The sequence below is a fragment of the Pongo pygmaeus genome, chromosome 4 (genome assembly GCF_028885625.2).
Source record: "Pongo pygmaeus isolate AG05252 chromosome 4, NHGRI_mPonPyg2-v2.0_pri, whole genome shotgun sequence".
Taxonomy (NCBI): domain Eukaryota; kingdom Metazoa; phylum Chordata; class Mammalia; order Primates; family Hominidae; genus Pongo; species Pongo pygmaeus.
This window is the reverse complement of record NC_072377.2, coordinates 153,937,766-153,956,878: the sequence shown is the minus strand read 5'-3', so window position 1 is coordinate 153,956,878 and position 19,113 is coordinate 153,937,766. Positions and strand designations below refer to the sequence as shown.

The following is a 19,113-nucleotide window of genomic DNA, read 5'->3' as shown; positions in this document are numbered from 1 at the left end:
GGAGGGAGGCTAACAAGGGAACTTATCTCAAAGCTGCCTTTGAACAGCACTTTCCATAAAACTGGGAAAATGTTAACATGTATACAATTAAGAAAAAAATGCTGGTGGAGATTATGAAAGGGTTGAAGTCACTGGGAGCTGCAGCTGAGTGGCCAGCATTTGATGATGCTTAAGAGTTCTACTAGCTTATTGGGTCTATTATTCTCTTGCTAAGACCATCTCCAATTTTAGTATATGTGCTGCCAAAGTGAGAATGCTAAGACCATTTCATGGCTACTTTTCTAGATATCCTTTTCCTGAGATACACTTGGCTTGGCCATTCTAAAATCTAGTCATCTGATATTTCATTAGGCACCTGCCTAGAGCACAAAAATCTCAGGGTTGGAAGGAATGTTGGTAGCTGTCTGGTCTGATCTCATTATGCATAAGCTGTTGAGGTAACTTTGCCACTGAGAAACCTACTCTTCTCTCTTATAGAAAACCCCTGTGGCACTGGAGAGAGAATTACTCATTCTTCAATTCTCCCTCAAAGTTGAAGGAATAGTCCAAAAACGTCTGCTCATACCTTATTAGGAGAAGGCTCACTCTTGTCCTGGTTATAAAGATAATCACCTGATTGAAGGGGAATTGGTACCTATCATTTATATATGTAGACTTCCTGGATAAACTCTGAATAAGTATATCATAAATTAATCTGGACTCACAGCAACCTTGAACTACAAAGGAATTTAAAGGTCACCTACTCTAGGGATTCTTGACCCTGTGTGGTAGTTATATCTGTTCACTGGAAATTTGAACCTTTTCTTCTAGGCACATGGAGGATTGCACATGGTGACTTGCTTGGCAGTGGAATGTGAACTGAAATTGTGCATGTCCCTTCCAATTGGAAGCCTTAGGAGCCAGTATGTGATCTGCTATATTGCCTTTTCCCTAACTCAGGAATGAATGTTACCCCAGATGGTGTGCAGGATGCATCAGCTTGGATCCAGATTGAGGAGTCATGGAACAGAACTGCAAACTAACCCATCATAAAACTCTATCATGAGCAAGAACAAATCTCTGTTGTCATAGCCTCTGAGACTGTAGCATAACCTCGGATCTGACACTTCTCTTTAATTAAATTTAGTGTTATATACATTATCTTGTAGCTTTGTTCATATTCTCAAAGAGGTCTATGATCTCCAAAACTGATCTCATCTGCCCTCCTCCTTTTAAAGAGGAACAGGAAATCAGGACTTCTGATCATCTCCCGTTTACAGGTATCCTGAATCCCAAGCATGCTATAGAGCAAAGAGCTGGTTGCTTAGCACTGAAACTGTGGCTTCTGACAACTTTGCTAACTGGGGTGGGAGAATAATATACTTCTCACAATCTTTCTTTCATGGAGTTTACGCACATTTTTCATCTATTTTTCTCTGTCTTAAATTCAAGACAAAAATCAAACGAATCAGCTAGTTAACTAAATCATTAATTAACTCATTAAATAGGTCAATACATGCAAAATATTTCAAAAACTGCATTAAGTGCTCCACAAATGTTCACTGGTATCATGGCCATCACAACCCCCCTACAGCTCTGAGCAATCATTCCCCACCCCCCAGAATGTTCATAAACATTCTCTTTAATCTTATTCTCTTTTCTTTTTCTGATTCTGACTCAATGTTCCCTGGAAAATACTTCACTCTCTCTTCTGCCCTGAATTTGTGAGAAAAATATAGATTCTGTTTATATGAGCAGTGTGGTGATCTACCACTGCCAAGGGAAACAAAGCTGTGAGTCTGAAAATAAAATAAGAATGAATAGTACAATCATCATCATTAATGCTGAGTGCTCTTGGAAGTCTCCAACAGTCCCTCCAGGATCACTGCACAGACTTTCATCTACCTCCTCTAATTCAACCTGTCTTATTGTTCAAGAGCCAGCTTCTAAGATCAATTTGATTTTTTCTAATTGGATTTGATTTTCTGGGAAAGTGGATTTGTGAGCATGGTCTTCCAGCAGAACTCAGTCTTTGAACCACCCGGATAAAAAAGCGTAAAATCAAAGTGAGGGGAATGGATTAGGAAAATAAAATTTTCTGGGGCTGAAGTAGTGATGGGACCCCAGCCCTAACCCTGCTGCATCCCCTCAAGAGAAGGTTGCTGCTTTGCTGATGCTGCGTGTGGCCAGAGCTCTGATGTTTGTAAATAGTCCCATAAGCAAAAATTCATACATTTGGTGTATGAATACATACATACACCATACAACTGTATGAAAAAATACATACAGTTGGTGTGAGTTCTTCCAGATTGCTGATGTAAGCTGTGATTATAAAAGAACAGTGGTGTAGCAAGATCTGAGCTCACAGGTGTGGCAAGACCTTTCCTCATGCAGACTGGAAGTAGGAACTCTGTGTGTCAATGGAAGCTAGGCTGGGATATGCCACATCCCTGCTCCTGCCCTGGAAGCCAACTCATTTCCAGTAAGATTTTATATTCTTGGCTAATTAAATCAGAAACTTAATCTAACATTGTTCTGTGTATGTGTACATGTGTATTGGGGGTGTGTGTTTACTTCTTCCTACCAATCTATAACTGCCCTGAAACGTTAAAATTTGTTGATTTTCTGCTGGTTATCATTTCCACTAATTTTTATTTCAGAAAATGCAAAGTTTCAGTCACATGATTTATAACATTTTTCTTATGGGTGAATGTCTTTTGAATTCCAAATTGACTTACACATGAATATTTGAACTACCTCTTATGTTAGAAACTGCCTACCCTTGAGAGAAACATTTGAGACCAGTCACAAGCCTAAAAGGACATTAGCTGTGCTCACTTGTGAGATAATCCATGAAGCTGCCACGTTTAGACCTTATAGATTCTGTGATCAATTTCTGAAATGTATGCAGAGAACCTCTGGCTTCTTTTAACGTTACTGGCCAATAAAGGGTGCCCAAGACAGACATTCCCCATTACTGGCCCTTAGTGCCATCCACTAGAATGTTCTGAGATGATAGACATGTTCTAGACATCTATGCTGTCCAACATAATAGTCACAGGTGACCACTGGGCACTTGAAATGTAGCTAGTGTGACTGAGGAACTTAATTTTAAATTAAATTTAATTTTAATTAATATAAATCTACATCTAAATAGTCACATGTGATTAGTGGCTACCATAATGACAGTGCAGCCTGATAGTTAAAAACAACAACAACAACAAAAAAAGACAACCAAAACAACAAAACACCAGGCAGAGGGAAAAGAAATGAAACTTGGTTGAATCCTAGAAACATAAAAAAAAATGTACAAATTAATTTAGGAATATCATCTCAGACTAAAATGATTCATTTTTATCCCTAAAGAGTTCTAAATTTGTACTTAAACAATTTGCAATTGGAACCAATTACACATTCACCCATCCTGAATTTGATCTGGAAACAAAAGATCATGAGCAGTGAAATAAATGCTGATTTTTGAAGAAATCACACACTTTCAGGCACTGAAAGACTGAACAATCCTAATCTTTCCAAGAATAAAAGCAAGTAAACCAGTTGCCAACGGCTGTCGGTATAATTAAGAAAAAACAAACAAACAAACAAACAGCTTATTAATGCCCCTGAGATTAAAAATTAGGGATTTGAAACATTAAGCCCTCTTTTATATGCATACCAAATCTTTAGAGTTCTATGAAAAAGTATATCTTAATTCCACACTAAATTTGTAAGTAAAGCTCTTCCCAAATTTTAGAGATAATTTCAAGTTGCTGGAGCAAAACAACATATTGGAAGGGGAGGTGTGACCGACCTCTGGGTAAATGAAAAGGAGCATGGGACTTGAACATAACAGTAAACAAATTCAGCATCCAGTTTCTCCACCTGACTTTTCCTCCCTCTCTCATCTGCTGTTCTTTGTCTCTGTGTGGCTGGGGTAACCTGGGTTCCAATTCCCTCTCTGCTGTTACCTACTGTTCTAATTTTGGGCACATCATCTAACTTCTTTGGCCCCAATTCCCCCCTTTGGAAGAAGTTGAACAAAATGATCCATACGGGTCCCTCTTATTACATGATTCTGCCTTATGTGTCCTCTTCTGCGATTTTTCCTCTCCCTCCATGCTCTCTCCTCTCCAGTAACTGGTCTCACTTTTAAACTAGACGTTGCTTTAAGTTATCAGATTTATCAGTCTCTTTTAAAAACAGCTAATGACACGATTCCTCTCCTATAAAAATGTGACCTAAGTTATGTTCTTTCACTGATGTGCTGCCTGCACATGGTTTTTCCTCTCCTGAGAGTCGCTTGACCTTGTAGATAAAAATGTTCCCACATTTTAATAGAGTGTCTTTAAAGCAGTCTTTAAAAGGTAGGAGCACCTATGCTATGCTGGTGTATAATTAAAAGAGTGGCAAAACTGACTTGGAGACAGCGTAACAACTGTGAATAATTGGCTGGAAGTGTAATATAAACAGTAGAACTTCTGGTTGAAAGGTGAAACATCAAGCAGAGAATCCACTGGTTCAGCAATGAGCACACAGCAGCCCAGGGCCCAGGGGATGCCACACATAACCATGCAGGGTGCAGCCGCTTTCACACTCTGGCTTCTCAATTAGAGCCCAAAACTCAGAGTGTTCACAGGCATCTGCTAAATACCAAAGAAGACCCAACTGTGGGTCCAGGCATTTTGCAGGTAAAAAGCAGCTGCCTGAAACATAAAGGTGGGGCTTGTATATGAGAGGATCTGGTACTTCACAACAGGGGCCTCCGGTTTGATTTCAGAGTTGAGCCAGGGCCCAGGTGCCGATCCTGTTTCCTACAGTGAGGCCACAGAGTCATGGGATCGTTGCACTGAAAGGGGTGACACAGCGGGTAAGGAATGGATGCTGGAGTCACTGGGCTGGGTTTGGATTCCAGCCCTGCCACTTGCTGGTTGTGTGATCTTGAGCAATTTACATAAACCCCGCCTCAGTTTCCTCATCTCTAGAGTAAGAATAACTGAAGTAATTTGTGAGTATTAAATTACTTAAATTATAGAAAAGTGCTTAGTGCATTGCTTGGCCTCAATAAGCAATAATTAATATTAAAGGATCTCTGAATCCATGTCTCCTCACCCCCATCCCAGTGCAGGGATTCTTTCTAAATCACCCCTATCAGCTACCCACTGAGCTTTGCTCAAGTATTTCTCAGATTCATTTTCTGACAAGTCCAGCAAAGGTTTGCTAGTTTTTCCTTTTTGCTGACTGCCAGGAAAAAAACCCCTTGGCTGCAGACCATTCACCACTATAAGCAACCTCTTCTTTCTCCCTCTATCTCCGGAGGTCTCTTTGTTTATGGGTTTGTGTGGGCTGCAGAGGTAGGTGGCTGACATGCTTTTGATATATCCTGCAGAGAAATGTGTGAAGTGGGTGTTTCCCTGTGTGAGGAAGAGGGGTTATGATCTATATTATCCTAGGGTGTTGTATTTTGGGCACATCTGCTGTTTCCAGGGGAGGCATCAGTGTGTTTGTTGTGTGTGCTTACTTAGAATAAGTGAGTGATTTGTTTTCTGAAAACTCTGATAGGGAGATTATAAGAGCTGCTTCTGGTAACTCCAAGGACCATGCAGGTGTCACCTCATTGTGGCATTAGTCTGCATTCATTGTATGAATACCTGGGACTAGGCTTTAGAGCAGAAAGGGCCTGGGAGGCTATTCGTATACATGAGATTGTGAGCTCCATGAGGGCAGGGACCATGTCTTTCCAGTTCACCATTACACCTTAGTGCCAGGCACACAGTGAGTACCCATCTCATTGTGTCATTGTTTCATTCATACTTGCAGAATAAAGAAGAGGATGGCTGAACTGGTCCAGTGGTTTCACTTAAGAGATGGGAAAGCTGAGACCCAGAGGACAAGACAGAAGAGGACAAGAAAAGCTCACACAGCAACTGATGCTTGCCTCAGTGCATGGAGGTATCTGTTCTTGGAACACAAAATGAGAGAGGCCAATCAGAGAGGGTTAGGTGGGAAGAGTTCACAAGAGGCTACATTATCCTAAGTCTGGAGGTCATGCTGAGGTTTAGGGTTAGAGTTAGTGGGCTGGGGGTGCATGTTCCAAGACGCAGAAGTATAGGAGAGGGTTTGGAAGTGAAGCCATGCATGAATAGGAGCAGTTAATGCACAAGGAAGGGTCCTGAAAGATAATAGACAATATTTAGAGGGTGGGTCCTCTATGTCAGGCAGTGTCCTCAGCCACTTATATATGTCATCTCATTGAGCCCTCATAACTCAGGAGGGGATACTATTATTCTCATTTTACAGGAGAATGAAACTCAGAGACCTGAGACCCCTTGTCCAAGGTCACACAGTTAGTAAATGGCAGAGGCAGAATCTGAACCCAAGCAGTCTGACTTTCAAACCCGGGCTCTTACCACTAAGCTCGACTGCCTGCATTGCAACAGTGCCAGTGGAATGGCTACCTCTGGGGAGGAAGTGGGAAGCAGGGGTAAAGGTGTATCTAACTTTTCCCCAATAGTAGTCATCCATTACCCAGTTGTTTTAAAAAATAGTTTAAGAAGATGTAAAAATAATGATTGGAGGTGACTAGAATATAGGCCAGGAAATAGGAAGAGCAGTTCAGCATCCCTGGCAGGTGATGAAGAAGCAGTGATTGCTGCTCTAGGACCAGGGATGTCAGCTTTGGGCAGCATCCCTGGCATGGGCAGGTAAAGCCTGACAGGTGTGTGTGCTGGGTCCCAGAGAGATGCAGGTGCTGCAGGTGTTGGCAGCTGCAGCAGGGTGGAAGTACAAGTCCTCTGGGAACCCCTGGGTCCTTTCACAGATGGCCCCGACCTGGCTGCAGTTTCCCATGTCAGCAGGTCAGTAACACAGCCTGTCTTCCCAGGAGGATGTTATAAAACCTTCGCTGCAACAGAAACTCCTCCACAGCTTCTCTCTGCCAGGCTCATCAGCATGTTCCATGGTCATGGCGTGTTGCTGGCAACACGGCTCGTGCCGCCTTCTTCAGAAACGTGTTGTCAGGACATGTGTCAGAACGGCATGCTCTTGGCCAGCCAGACTGCTCTTGTCTGACAGCCAGCTGCCACATGGCAGCTACAGCATAAAGGGTTTGGGTTAGATAGACCTAAAGGGGTCTTCACTGCAGTGAGCTTCACAAGCAAGGAGGACTAAATGGCAGCCCATAACATCAGAGAGTTCTTTATTTCTTGTATTTCAACTGGTTCCTATTTCAAGATAAGAGAAAATGAAGTTTCAGCTGCCAGATTGCCCGCCCCTCCTTCCTCTCTTCTTTCCTCCTCTGCTGTTGACTGTGCCTGTGTCCGCGGGCTCAGCACAGGGCCTCTTTCAAAGTAGTCAAGTAGATCTGTGTTCTCATTTCTTTCCTCAAGATTCTCCTCCCTACCCATGTGCCAGGGAACCATTCTTATTAGCTGGGCATAAAGAAGCCCTTTCTGCCCTCCCTAACTTATGCTTTCTCTAGAATATTTAGCTTTGTGATAAATCCTTCTGTTTTTCTAAAGGAACAGGCTTTTAAAATTCAAAAGCTAGGAAGCCACCCCTTTTGTCCCTGTTTTCTGCTGCCCATCCCAGTCCGAGGCCTTGCTCACTGAATAGAGGGAAAGGCACAAGAGTGGTGGGTAAAGGAAATCCCAGTTAATATTTTAAAAATACCATCCGGCTACACTTGGTCATGGGTTTTAAGAGCATTATATGCACAGTGGTATAAAAAGTGGCTGAGGAATAAAGAAGATTTGATAGAGAAGGGGAAACACCCCTAGGGTGTCTACGTCTGGGCATTTTTTCCACTTTGGAGTGGGCTTCTGCCAATCACCACATACTCTCTTGTCACTGCTGAGTCAGTTCCTTGTGATCTTTACAAAGCCCCCAGTCAGGAACACAGAGGAGCCTGTAAAAATAGCTAAAACAACTAACATTAATGGAGCAATCACTATGTGCCAGGCATTGTGCTATGCGCTTCCTAAGCATCCTCTCATGTAATGCTCATGACTTCATGAGACAGATACCGTATGATCCCCATTTTATATATGAGAATTTGAAGCACAGAGAGGATAATTAATTAGCCTGAAGTTACACCACATGTAAGTTTTAGAGTTAGTGTTCAGACAGGCATCAGTAGGTCTAGAAGGGGCTCAATTTCTTCTCATCTCCTCCCTCTCCAGTGGGTATTCCATCAGGGCCTCCTTCTGCCCAGTGTATCCTGAAGGAAAGAGGAGGGACTGCCTCAACCCCAGCAGGGAGAATGGGGTTGCCTTGCACTGGAGGCCTGCGGTGCCCCTTCCAGCATCTCTCCAGCTTATCTGAAAAATACTACTTGGGTTTCATCTGGGGCCCTGGAAACTATGTTGGAAATAGAGGAACTTTAGGAAGCCAGCAATTGTCTTTGTGCTGTGAGTGACTCAGTCCCCTGGCCTTTGAGCCAGAGGTTTTAATATGTACACAACACTTGCTTCCTGAGATGCTGGCAGGCCATCATGCACTGATGTATTGCGGGGAAATCCATGGAATCTTAACTGTGAACCCGGCTTTCCTCAACATGGCGGGGAAGTATCAGAGTGGAGGGAATATAGAAAATATCTAGTCTAGAGGTTTCCCAAGCTTTTTTTTTTTTTTTTTTTTTTTTTTTTAAAGCTATGAAGACTTTCTTGAAATGAAATGATGAAATGGCATTTAGGTTATACTGTTTCTGTTGCAAACCACGCATGGAATGCAAACCTATGACACCCTGGTCATCATTCAGGGAAATTCCCTAGACCAGGGGTTGCTTGCATTGGATGTGGCTCCCAGACAGACTTTATTTGGATGGCCCAGTGTTTGTTTTTACATCCTTGCAGATCACCATGGTTCCTACCTCTTGTTTTTGCCTTACCCCTGGCCAGCTTCTCTCCTGTACTGCCAGGCACTTTAAGGCCTTGGAGCTATGAGCCCCACCTGGAAGCCAGGCAGATGAATGCAGAGCCGCAGTGACTGAAGTGGGGTAGGGCCTGGAGTGCCACCCCTTGTGACCCCATCCCACCTCAGGGAAGCTTCCAGGTCCCCTTCTGCCCCATCTCATCCACTTTCCCATCTTGACAGATGCAGCCCTGTGTCTCAGGGTCTCTATGATGCTGGCCACACCAGGACAAGGAGGAAACATTGGGGAAGTTCCAGTTTCAGATCAGGGACACTTGCCTGAGGGCAGGCCAAAATGAAGGCTAGACAATGCGAGTCAGGAAATTCCTGAAGCCGTTGCAAGCACCCTCCATTCTTATGGGGCAGAGGTCTACAGGAGGCCCCTTTTTGTGTTCAAAGTGCTCCTCCCATTGCTCAAAGTCCTACGGGACTACCCACTGATGGCCTCCGCAGTCATCTGCTCACTAAAAGCTCATCGGAAGTGATCACGCCATGTGACAGGACCCTTCCCACAGAAATCTGAACTGCTGGCCAGGGCCCCATTCCCCAGGGCTGTGAGGACAGCCTGACCACCACTCCAACTCTGTCCCTTCCTCTTGCTCCTCTCTCTCCCTGTTCATTCGCTCTCCTCCCCTCTTTCCCTTTCTGCCTTCCTTTCTTCTTTCTTCTCTGTCATACTGCAATTTTTGCTAACATCTGGTTCTTCCTTGGGAGACAGAATCAGTTCCTTGTCTGTCATTCAGTTTTTGTGAGGCCTCAGGGAGGACACTCCCCATCTCCAGGCTCTTGTTTTCCCATTTACAAAGTACAAGAGTTGCATTCTGTCATCTCTGTTTCCTTTCAGTTATAATTTTCTATGCATATTAAACACAGGTCACAACATGACATGTTTTTAGAGGCCAGGCAGGTAATATAAATGGAAAAGTTGACCCAAAGGGACCAATCTGGAGAGTCTGGGCCACCTAAAGGGGAAAAAATTACTGGGCCTCAGGGGATTATGGCCATGCACAAATAGGTCAAGTTTCCAAGGAGGCCTATCTATGGGGGCTGGATCCTGCCTGTGGGCCACCAATTTGGGGTTTCTGCATCCAGACAGATAGACGACCACAAAGTCACTTTTAATCACCATCTGAGGGAAGTCACATGCTCACCACATGCCTGTAGGATCTGGAAGAACAGAATATTCTGAAATGAGGTCTTGCAGAGCCCCTGGGTGGATGGGGGCACACCACAGAAGCATGACACTCTCAAGGTCTCAGTGACATTACTCAGGGGCAGGCGGTGGTTTTCCAACATATTTTGACCACGACCCACTGGATGAAACTAATTTTGCATAATGACTCAGTACACAAATATGTGAAACAAAAGTTTCATAGTCAAAACTTAGTACAATCAAAATTTTGTAGTGCACATGATATGCACTAATATTTTATTTTCTTTTTTTATTCCATTCTGTTTTATTATTTTATGCCATTTCATTAAAAAATGTTATTTGCACCCCAATACATCGATTTCAGGATCTGGCAATGGGTTGCACACATAATGTAAAACTAGGGTATGTAAAAGATCACAAGTCAAAGAATGGTAAAAATTCTTCTAACTTTGTGCTGTCCAAAATGGTAGTCATTAATCATTTGTGATTATTTAAATTAAAATTGTTTAAACTTAAAAATTCAGTCCCCCAGTCTAACTAGCCAATTTCAAGTACTCAGTAGCCGCATGTGGCTAGTGGCTGCTCTAGTGGACAATGCAGAAATAGTGTTTTCCTTCTCATGGAGTGTTCTATTGGACATCTGGTCTATGCCAAACTTCACTGTTTGCTAATGAAGAAACTGAGGCACAAGGCCCTTCAAAGAGATATATGTGAGATTGGGAAGGCATAGACTGGGGCCAAACTGATGAAGCATGTTCTATTGGACATCTGGTCTATGCCAAACTTCACTGTTTGCTAATGAAGAAACTGAGGCACAAGGCCCTTCAAAGAGTTATATGTGAGATTGGGAAGGCATGGACTGGGGCCAAACTGATGAAGCCTCAAGGATGTCTGTCAGTGGTCACAAAAGCAGTCAAGATGAGATGTGGGCTTTGCAGATTTATCCTCACTACAGGAGTCTCAACCCAAAATCCACATCCTGCGTTCCATACACAAGCTGTCAGATCCTAACCTCAACCTTCACAGAAAGCAGAAGCCAATTTCCATGTTCTACTGGGCATTTATGGGAAAGCTTATGTCAGCTGGAGAGCAAATAGGGCATGGAACCCGTCAGATCTGGGTTCAAATTCAGGCTCTGCCTCTCACAAACCTCTCAGTCTGTGTAAATGTGAGCAAGGTGCTTTGTGTCACTGAGCCTTAGTTTCTCCATCTGTAAAATGGGGATAGTAGTATTTTACCTTCCTTTCAAGATTTTTGAAAGAATAAGATGCAATATACATAAAGCACTTATCACATTTTCTGGCATATGGTAAGTAATAAGAAAAGGCTTACTATAATAATAATGATAATGATAGTAATACTACTAATAAAATGAGACTAAACAGTGTGGAGATATAAAGATAAAGTAAAAACACTTTCTACCCTAAAGGAAGTTCCAGGCTAGGGTAGGGGAAATTGCTTTTTATTGCATCTCTAATGCTAAGCCCAGTACTAGTAGGCACTTGATTTATATGTTTCAAATAAATGACTGACTAAATGACTAAATTATACCCACAAGTAGCTACAATCTAAGGTAGAACTTGGTAAAAGAATCAGAGAGGACAATACATGAAGTGAGATGATTTTTATGAATTATTCCTGATTAGGAAGGGGAGGAGAGAGAAAGAAAAATTAGGGAAAGTACCATGGAGAGATGGCATTTTAATTTTTTATGAGGTTGTTGGTACATGATACATGGGACTAAGAAGTCAAGACACAATAAGTAACCAAGAAAAATACAGAAGAAAAAGACCAAAAGACAGTAGGAGGAAAGATAAGGAATATTTTGAGACATCTTTGAGATAAGAGAATTTAAAGATCTTCCCCCCAAATCAATGGACAAACATTCCATTTTATCTTTAGGAAACAAAGCATCATTCAAAGTTTCAAACTGAATTTGTGTGGTCTGGGGGAAATATTTAATCTCTGTGAGTATCAGCAAGGAGTTCTCAATTATGGTTTGGCCCATGTATAATGCCCTGCAAACAGCGTTTTTCACCCACAAATGTAGTGGACATCTGTTGTTTTGCCTGCTCAGCATCTGCTCTCTGCTTCATCTGGCATAGAACCTCTTTCCTGTAGGGAAACCACTCCATGGGGTTTGGGTGGGGCCTGTCCCAGTATGAGGTGGGCGAGTAGTGGTTAGGCCAATTAGAACAGCCCAATCCCCTTTCCATATGATTGGTAGGCATATGACCTAATTCTCTCTGAGGCTTTTCTGCAAGAGCTCTTAGAAAAGCCACCTGTTTGCTAAGCCAAGAGGAGGTAGTCTGGGGCTCCTTTGCCGTCTTGCTCCACATGTTGAGAGAACCTATTAGAGATGGAGAGAGAGAGAGAGAGAGGCAGAGGGAGAGAGAGAGAGAGAGAGAGAAACAGAACCCTGAATGCATGCATCATTTAAGTCTGTGGATCTTCCTGGATCTGAAGCCACTGTGCTTCCCAATATACAAACCAATATATTACACTGGAATGTGGGAGGAAGGATCAGGAAAAATAACTAGTAGGTAGTAGGCTTAATAGTTGGGTGAGGAAATAATCTGTACAACAAACCCCCATGACACAAATTTACTTATATAACAAACCTGCACAAGTACCCCCGAACTTAATATAAAAGTTAAAGAAAGAGATAGAAGCTAGTTTGAGTTAGGGTTTTTTCACTTGGAATGAACGAATTTATGTTCTAATTACCCACAGTTCTCCATCAAAATCACAATCTTCCATTAATTTAAATTAAACAAACATTTCAGGACCACTTTATGCTGATACACCTCCTGTATCTAACATGAGCCATAGCATCTTGTGGAAGACAGAACGATGAACCAGGTGAACATGGCCCATGGCCCCTGCTCTCATGTGACTCACACTCCAGTAGGGGAATGGTGGGAGAGGAAGAGGAGTATTGTGGCAGACACAGTTGCTTCCCAGCAGCCACTCCTTCTTCTGTGAACAGAATCTCTCTTTCCTGGAGGAACCAATTTTTGTTTACTCTCCCCTGAGCAGCCATGTCTTTTGAGAAAGGTTGTGACCTTTCCTGACTTGGGGAGGGAATCTTGTTTGGTGAAAATTGATCCCAGTAATCTCGTTCCTTTGCCAATGATTGAATTTAGGCAAAGACATGTGAAATACTCCTGACTAACGAGACACCAGGGAGGTCCCCTGGCGTGGGAGAGGGTCCTGGGAAGGTTTTCTTGGATGGAGGTTGTTATCCACATGTGATGCTGGAACTGCAGCCCTGGAGTCCATGATGGATTCTAAGGGGAGAGCCCCTTAAGATGGAAGGAATCTGGGTCTTGATGGTGTTGCTGAGTCTCTGAATTAGCCTACCTTGGAACTGTCCCTCTCTGGGTTTCCTGTTATGTCAAATAAACGTGTTTAGATTGTTCAAGCCAGTTTTAGCTGGTGGCTGTTGCTTGTCACTGCAAACATTTTAGCATCTACGCAGTTAGGAAAGCTTTCTGGACCAGCTCTGGATATGAACAAATTAGCCAAGCAGAGTTAGGGTGAGATGGGGGGAGGGGGGTCCTACAGCAAAGTCAGTGGTTGGGAGGTTCTACAGCAAAGTCAGTGGTGGGAAGGAACTGGAACAGATTCCTTCAAGGTGCTTTCACTGTATGAGTGTTTCTCAAAGTGGTATCACCTGCTTCAGAATCACCGGGGTAGGGAGTGGGATTGTTAGAATACAGATTCCTGGGCCCCATCCCAGACTTACTGAATTGGGCTTTACAATTTAAACAAGCTCCTCTGGAGATTCTTTTTCTCACTAAAGGTCAAGATTCTTTTTCTCACTAAAGGTCAAGAAATCTTGGGCTAGACTAGAAAGAAGATCTTCACACAGTCTTCAGCACTGACAGAATTTTAGAAATCTTGATATCTGATACTAATGTGTATCAACAGTGCTGTCACCATATCAGGTGCCAATATCCTTCAAATATTACAAAGTATATTTTCTCTGATGTGTTTGCCAACTTTCACAAATGTTTAAAAAAGTCAACTGGCATTGAAAAAATGTCCCAATACAGCTAGATGAAACACATACTTAATGCACTCAGCCCTGGCAGATGGTTTTTCTTTTCTGAAGTTGTTGTTCCTTTTAGGAAGAGCTGTTTTTGGTCTGTTATTAAAGCCATCTCCCATCAGGCAGAGATGAACAACACAGGTGGCTATGCTGGCAGAGAGATGGGCAGATGGGCAAAGGTGTTTTTCCTCACTCCGTCGTGTCTTCCGAGCCCTGTCCCTTCAGATTTCAGAGCCAGTATGTGATGGTGTCACTTGTGCAAACCAAAGTCAGTCCTTCAACATGACAAATTAAAATTCATCATTGGCCCCTCATATTCCCCTTTCTGGCTTACTCATTACCAAGCCACATAGACCAATCCCTTACAGAGCGCTTGAGCTCAGCCTACTGTCTTCATCTCTTCCAGCCATAGCCCAGCAACAGGCATCTTTCACCTGGGCTACCACAATAGCCTTCTGCCACATCTCTTCTCCAGTTCACCAGTTCTCTATTGGGGACAATTCCCTGACCCCTATCTCTCGCCCAGCAGTCATTTGACAATGCCTGAAGACATTTTTGGTTGTCACAAATGGTGTGTGTGTATGTGTGCGTGTGCTATAGGCATCTAGTGGGTAGAGGCCGGGGAGGCTGCTAAACATTCTACAATGTACAAGACAGTTCTTCCTTCTCCCCTCAATGCAGAATTATCTAGTCTAAAATTCACAGTGCTAAGTTGAGAAATCCTACTTTCCATGGATCCCCTCCATCCTACAGATCTCAGGTCAAAGGCCCTTCACTGACTTCCCTCAGGAGTATAAACCCTACTTTCGTGGGTTCCCATAGTCCTGGGTACTCTCTGTTGATTGCACTGCAATCAAGGGTGTGTTTGTATAATTAGTTGTGCTTATTTGCTTAATGTTTATTTCCTCCATTGGGCTCTAAGCTTGATGAGGGCAGGGACGGTATCTCTTGAGCTTATCTCTTTAGTCCTAATTCTGAGCATAACACCTAGCATACTGTGGTTTACAAGAAACATTAAAAAAAAATTTACTTTGTACAATTCATGTGCAATTAAAAAACACAATGATTAGTATAGCTCTTGTCTATAAGAAAATGACACCCTTGTTGAGACCATCTGAAAAATCTATACTACAAGATGAGAAGTGTCTTGTAGTGTAAGAAAAGCATAGTCAGGATACTGCAATGTTACCAGTTCAGAAACTTTTTGGTGTCAGCACTCCTTTGTACTCTTAAGTTTTATTGCAAACTCTAAAGAGCTTCTGTTTAGATGGGTTACATCTATAAATATTTATCATATTAGAAATCATATCAGATATTTTTTAAAAACAAAAATACACAAGCACAGATTCCAACAGCCATCAGGGTGATGGCCTCATCATACATCACCTCTAAAAAATTCCACTGTAGTAAAACAATGAGAATGAAAGAGGCAAATAACTTCTTAGAATTATTATGCAAATAGTATTATCTTGTGGACTCTTCAAGGGGTCTCAGGGACTTTCAGGGATTCCTTCAAAAGCTGTTGTACTCTAGAAATCCTGATGCTATAGACATAACACCTTGAAGAGGAATCAGAGCAAGTTGCTTGTAAATGCTCCATCTCAGCTGGCTCTTGAAAGATGGGTGGCATCAGGACACCCCACATAGACAAACACCTCTTCTGCTGGCCCACTGAATGGCTCCACAGCAAGAATAAGCAAACTATGGCTCAGGGACAATTCTGTCCCACTAACTATCTTTGCACATAAAGTTTTATTGGAACACAGTCTTGCTTACTCATTTACATATTATCTGTGATTGCTTTCAGGCTACAATAGTGGAGTTGAGTAGTTGCAACAGAGACCACATGACTGCAAAGTCTAAGATATTCACCATGTGGTCCTTTACGGAGAAAGTTTGCCAACTTTTGTTCTTTAGAATGTTTGCAAAGGCAAAGAGTTCAGTAAAAACTAAACCTGATGTCAAATGACTTCTTAAATGCACTCCTTGTCTCTAAATTAGACTGGGGGTTAAAGAGTGAGGAAGAAAGGTGGGAAAGAACATACTTCCATCAGGTGGGGTAAAAAGACCACTAGCTTGGTAAGCCATACTGAGACTTCTAATTCTCTAACATACTGGGAGACTTGGGGCAAGTCACTTACCCATTTCGGAATGCTAAAGAGGATGGAACATACAGGGGAAAATTTCCCAATGGCCAGAGCTACGCAGGGATGAAATAACTGCTTCTCTAGGTAGTGAGCTTTCTGCATGTGGGAAGCTGGCAGAGGCTGCATGATCACTATGCCAAGACAGATGGGAATCAGACTTTTGAAAGTCAGATGCATAACTGTATTAAGTCAGGGAGCAGTGACTAAGTGCTCAAGGGTAGGTCATGCAAGTGAGTGACATCAGTTGGGATAAGACAAAGGGAGTGGGAGATTGTGGCTAAAGAGGCACAGTCCCTACTCAGTTCCAACTGATTCCTACCAGGTGGGGACATGGGCTCAGTGAAACCAGAAATATGGATTTTAAAGTAAAACTCCCAGTTTTTATATCTTGGCTCAAATACTTAAAAAATAAATGAAAAGAATACTATGTGAGCCAACTAAAACACATTTATGGATCATTTTCTCACCCAGGCCATGAGGATAAAATAAACTTTGGTGCCATTGCCAGGTTAAATATGCTTAGATTCTAAGCAAATAAAAGCAGCCCTTTGAGGGGTTTTTGATTTTCAAAGTATCTTAACATCATATCTCATATTTTTGTTATTCAATAGCATAGTCAGGACTAGCACCCGGTACTTGTGACTCTAAGCCTAGTGTTCACAGGACAGCTGCTGATGCCACCACAGCAGAAGAAAGATCTGCATTTAGAGGAGTGGATGGAATGGAATGAGATACATATGAGTAGTGAAGGGAGGAGAATTAATCAGAATGAGTGAGCAGGGAGAAAGGTCTTTCCAGGAGGTGCAGTAGACATGACTAGGGCAGTGTACATACAGAAGACAATCCATTTGGAACCACATGCGTGATATCAAGTGAACAGCTACTTCAGGGAGATCTTTTGACTTCAAAGGCTTAGGAACCAATAGATTCCTGTTTCACTTGAGTTAGTTGGAACTGGGTTTTTGTTACTTGTACTCTAAGAGTTCTTACTAATACAACGTCTTAAAGAGGAGATTAAAGGTTTGCACTATTATAGTGCAAGAACAACCAAAAACAATAAATAAATGTATTCCAATAAAATATATACATAAATGTATTCAATTCAATGCATAAATATATTCCCAAAAATGTGTTCCAATAAAAATTTGTATACAAAGACAGGTAGTGTGTCAGAACTGACCCTTGAGTCATAGTTTATCCACTCTTGCTACAGAATCATTCAATGGGCTGGAGAAGTGTACAGAATGATTCAATGGGCTAGAGAAGAACTGATTATACCTATTTTACAAAGCCTGCTCAGAGGTTATTTGCCTGGGTTATTAGACTAGATGACCTTGAAGGCCCCTTCCCACTGTGAGATTCAAGGATGCTTTGAATTGATTTTGTCTTAAGTATATAGAGGTAGAATCTCTACTTTCAATTCAAGCTATGTTCAGAAACTATGTTTGGAATGAAATGTGTCCTCCAACAAAAAGCCTCCAACCATAATTACCAGTTCTACAACTGAGCATATGTTGATGGAAGCCTCGATTCACAGTGAGCCAGTTAAAATGCAAGAAAGGGACAGCTAGCAGATCTTTCAAGTTAGAGTCCAGGCTGTTAATTACTTTTGTAAAAGAAATACATAAACATACAGATGGCAATTACAGTAAATAGGATCATCTACATATAAATATAAAAATCCTACCCACTCCTCAAGGCCTATCTCATATGCAACATACTTCTAGAAATATTTCCTGCTTCTCCCCTCTTCCCTCTCCAAATATGAGCTTTCTTTAAAAATCTCATGTCATGCGCTTCTTATGGGTAAGCAGTGGTTCTCAAACGGATGCATTCTCAATCCTGTTGCATTCTCAAACAAGTATGCATCAGAATCCTTGGATGTCTTGTTATAACACATGACCCAGGGTTTTTGACTCAGGGGGTCCAGGGTAAGGACTGAAACTGTGCATTTCCAGCAAGTTCCTAGATGATGTTCATCCTGTGGGTCTGGAGACTACATTTTGAGAACCACTGACCTACAGCATAGTTTACCTATAATGTACCTACTTTTTCATTTGTTTTATATCTTTATCAGACTGCAAATTACTTGAGGAGGGATGCTACTCAGTTCTCTGTACCCTGGAGTATTCCTGTGGGCACTCAACAAACATTTGGACACACCTATGGGGTGAGCTGAGGAGTTAAGTTTTTGGTCAGCATAAACGTGACAGCTGTTTCCCACAACAGGTATTTCTTGAGCCCGCAAGGAAGGCAAATGCAACACATTCGTTCCCATGAAACAACCAGCACAGGAAATTTCTGTGGCTAAACCACGCTGTAATGGAAATCACAAAACAGTCAAGCCCACCATTCTGGTGGAAGAACAAAACCCAAATGAAACCTGTCAAATGGTTATGCAACTTTTACTGCATATAACATTGTTACCGTGCTTTAGGGGGGGTGGGCAATAAAAAATAATAGAAATACTAAAGACTATCTAAATACCCTTTATAGGAAATCCAATAAAAAAGTATGTTGGAAATATAAAATGTTGACTTGTTGTGTGACCAAACAAGAAGGGCTCACCTGGGGAAAGACCATCTTCCCTAAAAGCAGCAACAAAGGAAGCAGAGACACCTCCAGAGAGTGACGGATAAGCACAGACTTGAAATTAGGGGAAGAGAAAATGTGAGGAGGGACTCTGTGTTGGCTGAATTGGGTCCTCCTGTCCCTGTCTCTCTCACCCCCCAAATTCACATGATGAAGTCCTTACCCTCAGTACCTCAGAATATGATTTTATTTGGCAATAGGGTTTTTAAAGAGAAAATTAAGTCAAACTGAGGTCATTAGGGTAGGCTCTAATCCAATATGACTGGTGTCCTTATAAGAGGGGA

The 19,113-nt window shown here is 42.2% G+C and overlaps 1 protein-coding gene across 11 annotated transcripts in view; it reads right to left on the bottom strand.

The window, feature by feature from the left end:
- ABLIM3 (actin binding LIM protein family member 3) overlaps nt 1-19,113 on the bottom strand; it is a 119,167-nt gene that overhangs the window by 77,917 nt on the left and 22,137 nt on the right. The window lies entirely within an intron of this gene.